Below are 8,923 nucleotides of genomic sequence, written 5' to 3' on the forward strand. Positions count from 1 at the left end.
AGGCCAACCTAAAACTATACTCGTAGTCTTGATTGATGTACCGTCAATCTTTGACACTTAATACTCTATTTAATTTAGTTAAATAAGAAAACAAAATTACATTACTGCAGGTATCGACAAATGAGTTAACACTAATATCTTTGTGTTCAACACAAAATAAAGTATTAACATCTGCAAAGTAATCGTTTAGGAACATTTGACGCAATTTTCGTTTTATGCCATAACTTAAAATCATCTTTGGTATATTTTCCAACATGAATGTTGTTATGGCTCGAAAAACTCTACCAAACTGACTATTGGATTGTATTAAATTACATTCTTCATACTGTCGTTCGTTTATAAGGACATTTTCATCCAAAGTCACATTACTACAATTTACGTGACGCACAAAAGTTACAATTTTTTAGAATTTTCCGATCTGCATAGCTTGCAACATAGTAGTGCAATAGTAGTAAGTTGGAAGGCTAGAAAATATTATTACGTAATTATATGTTCTTATAAAATGAACAATCAGCGGCATACGTCGTTGCTTTAAATGGTATAACTGGCGAGACTTTTGCTTTAGAATACCAAAGCAGTGTTCAATTTTATATCTGTTTGCAGCAAGTTTCCGACTGTAATTTGCTTGACGTTTAGTCAAATTTCCTCTGTCTAAATGGGGTTAAAAGATGCCGCTGCAAAGGGTAGCTATCTCCAAGCAGGTAATAGTGTCCGCACTTTTCTTGTAAATTATGGTACAGAGGAGAATTTCGAAAAACTCTACTGTACCGGGTAACAAATGTTTCCACGTTTTTACGTCGGAGGTAATCTGCTCAACCCGTTGACCTATTGTAAGGGGGTCATCGTCATTATAGCCCTACTCTCGAAGCAAATAGAGGTAAAATTATTTCAGAATTTTTCCTTTGGAAATTAGCTTTTTCAATCCCAATACACTATCAGCTGTCCAACTTTTTGATTGTGAATGGGAGCTATGGATGTAGGATTCATCAGTATAGACAATTGGTCTTTCCTCATGAACATAACGTTGCAACTGCTTTAAATATTGAATCCGCTTGACACGTATGTCTACTAAAATTTTCCTTTTGTCTGCCATTGTTTTCCAACTGCAAATAAATATTTTTTTTGTTCGACACTGTCAGAATTTGAGAATTTTCTCCTCTGTGAACGGATTTTGATAAATGTCACAACTTGTCAAAACGAAACGTCAAGCTAATTTTAAAGGTTTTAAGCGATTTGGAGCCTTTAAGGGGCTCGTCGAACAAAAAAACGTTGTATTCAACTCGTTTGTGTGTAAATTGGGGCTTTTTTGGCACTCGTGGGCCTTTAAAACGCTCGTTTCACTCGCGTTTTAAAATGGCCCACGCGTGCCAAAAAAGGCCCAATTTACACACAAACTCGTCAAATAAACTACTATTATTTGCTATTCCATACAAGTCAACATGACAACTCATAGTCTTGGATCTTTTTGAGAATCCTTACACAAAAAAAAACTTTGTAGTGATCGTTTTTTAAAGTAGAACAACTACAAACCTTTCAACGTTGGCTGCTTTTTTTCAATTATATAAAAGTTATGTATAATTGAACGAATAGTCTAAATTTCCCCATCACACAGTTTGCTTTTGGGACAGTCACGTTTTCTGTTTTTACCTGGTGTCGAAAAACAAGGAACTACACCTGATGCAACGTCTGAGGCCTCCTTGGCGATTCGTCGATACGAACGTTCGGATATTTTCGTAGCTGCAATAAGCCTTGCTTTGAAATTTGCCAACGGAATTATAGCAGTTCTATTCGCAGCTTCCTCCTTCATAAAATTTAATATGTTGGAAATTATTTCTCTCCCTTGACTATGATTGTTTAGAATCTATTAAATCTGGGACACACTTAAAATTGGTATTAAATCAGGCTTAATAACTCTTAAGCGTGTTTTCTACACAGATTTCGTGCCTGTACATTATGAGAAGCGACCCATTGTTTTACTTGCGCCCAAATCTTCCCAATGGGGTTTAATTCGGGATGGTATGGAGAGAGGGGCCATATTGATTTAAAAAAATATTCAATTTGTATACAGGAGAAGCTTCTTCGTGTCTCTTCACGATGTTATAGATCTCGGGCTTTAAAAGGCGTTCGTCTACAGATATATTCCTGTCTTTTACTTATTTAATCATATCTCCTTTCTTGGTGCCCATTATGGGATCCCTAACTCCTTTGTGTTGTGATACGACGCATTATCGACGACTAATACTGATTTTGGCGGCAAATTTGGTATCAACTGAGTTGTTACCCACTTTTCAAAATTGCTCCAATTCATATCGTCATGATAATCTCCTGACTTTGTTCCTGATGGAAACAATAGAAGACCATTACTTACAAAACCTGCTTCATTGCCTGCATGAATCATAATTAGCGGCCGACCTTTTGAAACAGGCACTCTGATTCATTTGGAACTTCCATTAGTCCACGAATATTTAGGTTCGAGTGCGTGGCTGATATGGATATGTAGCTTTCGTCTGTGAAAAAAAAAGGACGGCCTTCAGCTTTAAATTGTTTCAGCTACTTCAAATATTGAATCCTATTGAACCGAGTGTCGTGACCATCATTTTTAATTGCTGCATTATTTGGTAGGGTTTTTAAAATTGTCGCATTCATTTCTTGATGATAATCACCACTTTTGCTCCCTTCAAATAACAACAAACCACCATCAACAAAGCCCTCGTCAGAACCAATGTGTAAAATTATACCACGTTTGCCTTTTCCACATGGGTCTTTCAATCTTGTTTCAGTGTCCAGAATACTACATAATCTTTTAGTTTTCTTTCTCATCATCTGACCATTCAGTGGAACTGGAATCACTCATAATGTTTATTATAATTTCTTCGATTGTACTGTCTGTTAGGTTATCTACTTCCCACATTTGACTTTCCACCTTCTTTACATGTGCGATATTATTTTTCCAGTGTTCTGGGAAGACATTTGCCAATGTCACAGAAAACTTCAAAGTTGAATTATTAGCAGCATCATTTTTTATAAAAGCCCACACTAATTCAGTGGGGTTTAATTCACAATGATACGGTGGCAAACGTAAAACCATCATATTTTTTTCTTCTGATAACAAATCCACAACATGCTTATTATAAATTGGTTTGTGAATTTTTACCAACTGTACAAACTTTTACAAAGGTTTTGTAAAAACAATTTGCTTTGATTTTAACCAATTTTGAATACATATTTACTTTCTTCCAAGAGGAATTGGACATTTTTTCTACTACTCTACTGTGATAAGATGCATTGTCCATAACAATAACTGAATTGGCTGGAAGCTTTGTTAAAATATTGGTAAACCATTCTTCATATTTGTTTGCATTCATCTCATCATGATAATCTCCTTGTTTAATTCCTTCAAATAGTAATAATCCATCATCAACAAAACCATCTTCCGAACCAATATGCAGTATAATTAAGCGTTTTCCTTTACCAGAAGGGGACTTTAAACCTGTGGAGAAACCTTGGTTAAATGGCTCTCTGCTGTTCTTGATGGTTTCATCATACCAGATTTGTTGTTTGGTGTGACCAACATTTAACCAAGTTTCATCTAAATAAAAAATTGGTCTCCCTTCTTGGCGTATTTTTTTTATTTCTCGTAAATATCTTCTTCGCCAAGTTATGATGTCCTCTCTTTCTATTAACAGGCTTTTTCTGTTTCGTTTTCCATGCCTAAAAAACCAGTTAAACTTCCAACTACACTGTAGCACATATACGTATTAAAAAGCCAATAGTCAATGCATAAATGAAGTAGTGTATCTGTTTGTAATGAGAGTACTGAGTAACAGCTTTATTTAAAAGATTATAGGTGAAACCATAGAACCTGTATATAAAACTGTACTTACAATTATAACAGTTTTCCATTATTTGTGCTATTTGAAATAAACATAGATTTAAATGTTTACAGTTAATTGAAAACAATTTATGTACATACTCGTACTTACTTGAATTTTAATTCGTGTAAAAAAAAAGTTTAGAACGACTGATGTTCGGAATTTCTTCATTGTTTTGTACTTCCCTGTACACAGTATCAATTGTATCTAGGAATTCTGTTTGCAGAGAAAAATGAGTGCTCTGTTTTTCGAATGAGATATTTTTGATGTTCATCCAATTCAATCATACATTTCCTATCCGGTTCTTCTAAGACACGATGAGACAAAAATGGCAGCTTGGACCTGGTTGACAGTACAGAACACTGCAATATTGCACATTTCTCTAGTGTAACTAGAAAAATAAAGTAACCAACAGGGAAGTCGCATTTCGTTGCAGGATTTTGTAAATGCGCACGCATCCGCCTACCAAGAAAAAATAGACTTTAGAAGACTATAGATTTGATATGATATTTTGTCATTATTGAAAGTAAAAATTAAAAAAAAATATAATGTTTTCTGGATCCTCGTGGAGTGCAAATAATAATGATATTGTGTTTCTCTGTAACAAGAGCATTTTTATTGACACCTAACAATTTTGCTTAATCTACCCATCACCAAATTTATTTACAATATAAAACAATCTTACCTGTAACAACAGAAACGGCATTAAAGCTATTATCCGCTTTGTTTGGTATGGAACAATCTCGAAGGCTGGACACCCCTCTCTTGTTACGAGTACAAGCTAACAACGACAGACGACACTCAAAAGCACCGATACCTTCGCATTGCCAACTTATTTTTTTTAGCGGAGAAATTAAAACTCACTAAACGAGACGACTGATTCAAATTAGACTAATTAGTGATTCAAATAATAAATTTAAAACCTTTTTATGTATATGTAGTTATATGAAAGAAATGAAAAAGGCAAAAAAGGCAGGCAAAAGGCATTTGCCTAACAATCCGCTCTCTAAATCATAGTTTTTCTTTGGCAAGGATAGTACGCCATTAGTAGTTGGTCTTGCCTATCCACACCACCCATCCCTTTGTTATAATTAACTATTGGAAGTGGCTTCGTCTTTTCATGATTTCTTTTATCGTGGTATGTTACCAAGGTATTTTTAAATTCCGTAGAGATGTAATTAACTTCCCACTTATCCCGCCACTTCCCTATCATTACTCTGTCGGAATACTGTGCCACTATGTTCAACGTCACTATCACTATCCCGCACCACCATATAATGTTAAAAGATTCACATCGAAAGTACAGATCAAATCACCATACTCATCACCATGAACATCTTGATCATTATTTTCCAGGTTTTGTAGACATAACTTTTTCGTATTTTCCATGGATCTTGAGAAAATCATCGAAAATTTTATTGGTTATTAATCGAGGTTTAGATACCTACTTAGTTAAAAAATAAAAAAAAAATAAAAATTGAAGGTGCATTACTTCATTGCAATAATAATCTTTTATTGAATCTACATTTACAGGGTGGTAGGATAGTTTAAAGAATCCCAAGATTCCTCTTCCTGGGGATTCAATTGTTCCAAATTATTTTCTAACATCGAATCTAAAATTTGTTGTGCATCGCGAATTTCCACAGTTTTTACCGGCTGTGTATCGAGAATTTCAATAATAAATGGTTGTGTGTCGGGAATATTAATAATTTGGGGTTGTGTATCGGAATTTCAACAGTAGGGGGCTGTGTATCGGGAATTACAATAGTAGGGGGTTGTGTGTCTTCAATCGCAATTGTTGGAATTCGCGGTTCTTTAACGAGTTTGTTGGAATGGATGACAGTTTTGGGAAGTCTTTTGCGTTGCAAAAGACTTCTTAAAAGTGGAGAATCATTCAAATAAAAAATTATTGATAAACAATAGATATCCAGCAAGATCACGTGGAGGAACAGTCGCGCTTGCCATCGCGGGTGTGCTTTTTTATACAAACTCTCTCTCTTTCTCACTACTCACCCATCCTAACATCACTTGATCATGAAAGGTACCGACAAAACACGATCTTTATCAGCATCGTCACATGCCACAATCAAAAGATTTTCATCGACATCAACATCGAAAGGATCATTCGGCTGCATCTCGACGGCTGCTATCAAAGGGTGATGCAGTTCACCATCACCACCACTCTGATTTTCACCGTCATTGAGAGACCGTATCTCCAATGTCTGATCGATGATTGATGCCCGAGAATTTTGAACATTATTTCCAAAAGTGTTTTCAATTTCTAATGTTTCATCTGCTGCTTCCCAAGCAGCAACATCGAAATCAATATTAAAATCATCCATCTCGACGGCTTGTATCAAAGGGTGATGCCGTTCATCCTCACCACCCCTCTGATTTTTACCGTCAGCGACAGATCGGATCTCCAATATGTTATCGATGATTGATGCTGGTTAATTTGAATTAATATCGTTGATCTCTTCCAAATCCTCACCAACCTCCACCAAACGTTGATAACCTTGGTCGTTATCACGCATCTCGCTTCTCTTATTTTCGACATCCACCAAACGTTGACAATCGTAGTCATTATCACGCATCTGGCGTCTGTCGATTAATTGGTGAGAATTTAAAAGATTTTCATCGAAAGTAGGGATCAAATCACCATAATGATCATCATAATGAACCCCCTGATCATTATTTTCCCGAGTTTTCAGACATTGATCTTGAAGATCATTGATATCAACTTTGGAATGATCGAGATTTTCATCATGATGCTCATTCACAGCTACATCAACATTCACACCTTCTCCACTTTTATCGAAGCAATCAAACAAACGTGTTAGCGATGTATCCTGAAGTTGTTAATCTAACACTTGGGTTGATGGAACATCCATTCCAAAGTCATTTTCTAACACCGAATCTAAAATTTGTTGTGTATCCGGAATTTCGATAGTTTTTATCGGCTGTGTATCCAGGATTTGAATAATTTGGGGCTGTGTATCGGGAAGTACAATGGTAGGGGGCTGTGTATCGGGAATTACAATGGTAGGGGGCTGTGTATCGGGAATTACAATGGTAGGGGGCTGTGTATAGGGAATTATAATGGTAGGGGGCTGTGTATCGGCTGTGTCCTCAATGACGATTGTTTCAATTCGCGGTTTCTTAATGAGTTGGTTAGAATGGTCAATAATTTTGGAAAGTCTTTTGGCACGCAAAAGACTTCTTAAAAGTGGAGAATCATTCGTAATTAAAGTAACGCTTAAGATATAAGATTATATGGCCCTTTAAAAGTATTTGACCGGAGATAAACGTCCCTTTTGTCGCAATTGCAGTAGGCGGTCAGCCCAACCATAAATCATGCTTCAAGCAACTCTCTGTTGTGAATTCCAGAGCCGGCCTCAAAACAAATGCGTACCGACGAAATTATATTTATTTATTAAATATACAATACTATTACAAATCATCTTTCCTGTTTTCAAGACACAAAGTACTAAAGGGAATTTCGTTACAATAACAAAATTTACAATAAACATCAAAAACATGTTGTATCACAAATTTTTAATCCCTGCCCTGAACGAAGGAAAAGGGATGCAGCTGCACGAGCCGAGACAACCATCTTCTTAACGCCAATATTGATTTTCATTATTGGGATAATTTTAGTGCTGCCATATAATCTTATACCTTAAGCGTTACTTTACATTTGGAGGCGGACTACGGATGCGAGATGTACCAGGACGAGTACAACTGTCGAATACGAATTCTCCTGGTCACCACTGCACCCACAGAAATAAAAAAACGCACGTTTCATTTTGACAACTCGAAGAAGCACACCACACGAATGAAGCTCCTCACGAATTCTCAGTGTTGCGATGACAGAATAAATTTTTGTACCAACTTTTAGGATCTTAAAGTACCAAAATTTACCACATTTACCATTGTACCACAAATGGCGCGAATTTTAAAATTTGCGTTTCTAGAATATGGTAATGTAAATGCGAGTGTAAATGTATTTACAAATGTGTACGAATAATAATAAAAAACAGCAAGAAAGTTATAAAAATATATTTTAAAAAATTAAAGCAAACAAACAAATAAAAGAGTACAAATGACACATTAAAAAAATTAAGACAATATTCAAAAACAGACTTTATTTATCAATTCTTTGGCTTATTTTATAATTTTTGGGGGGTAATTGTAACCCAGTTTTAATATTCTCCTTAAGTGCTAATATATAAGAACAAGTAGTTATTGCTAATCTATTTCTCTGTCTATTTTTAATCATACTTAATTGAGAGAATAGTCTCTCTGCTGCTGCAGAAGAGTGTGGTAACGATAAAATTAATTTCACAACAGTCATTAAATTATTAAACATTGGTTCCCCAATCTGGTTTTTCATAGTAGCTACTTTAGTCCAGAAATCACTTAAATCATCACAGTTTGTTAATAGATCACTATCACTATCACACTGTCACAGGTTTTTGGGCACAGTAGAGGCTGTTGTATTTGAGGAGGAGGCTGGTCGCGTGCTCATGACCGAGGAGGCAGGTTCTGCATTTGCAACTGAGGGGCCTGGTTCCGTGTTCATGACCAAGAAGGCTGGTTCCATGTTCATGACAGGAGAGGGTGGTTCTGCGTTAATAAGTGTTTCCAAAGGTAATGGAGGTGGTGGTGGTGACTCGGATTGTACCACTTCTGGGGAGCCAAGGTCGAAGAGTCGAACAGGATTGTTCATAACTATAAAGAGCATAAAATATGTATCAATAAATTAGATAAATTTGATTAATGTATATTTATTTGCATATGTATGTTGTACTTACCAGATTCCCGGAAGGTATCTATTTCTCCAGAAATACTTTCGACACTATCAATGCCAACAAAGGAAAGCAGTTTTTCCTCTGTGGCAGTGAGAGGAGGTGCTTGGTTCTCACCTCCCCCTGTTTTTCGTGCCTCTCGTTTGAAGGCAGTTGCCTTCGTTTTTGTTCTGTTTTTGAGGTCCTTACATTTTTTTTTTAATTCCCCAACTGTTTGAATGGCTGGTGCCACTGCATTTACAC

General features: G+C 36.0%; 1 long non-coding RNA gene across 1 annotated transcript in view; it reads left to right on the plus strand.

The window, feature by feature from the left end:
• LOC138126511 (uncharacterized) overlaps positions 1-8,648 on the plus strand; it is a 33,846-nt gene extending 25,198 nt beyond the window's left edge. Inside the window, exon 2 of the long non-coding RNA XR_011157860.1 lies at positions 8,344-8,648. This is a non-coding gene — a long non-coding RNA (uncharacterized lncRNA). The remainder of the gene's footprint in view (positions 1-8,343) is intronic.
• Positions 8,649-8,923: the final 275 nt, after the last annotated feature.

The sequence above is a fragment of the Tenebrio molitor genome, chromosome 3 (genome assembly GCF_963966145.1).
Source record: "Tenebrio molitor chromosome 3, icTenMoli1.1, whole genome shotgun sequence".
Classification (NCBI taxonomy): domain Eukaryota; kingdom Metazoa; phylum Arthropoda; class Insecta; order Coleoptera; family Tenebrionidae; genus Tenebrio; species Tenebrio molitor.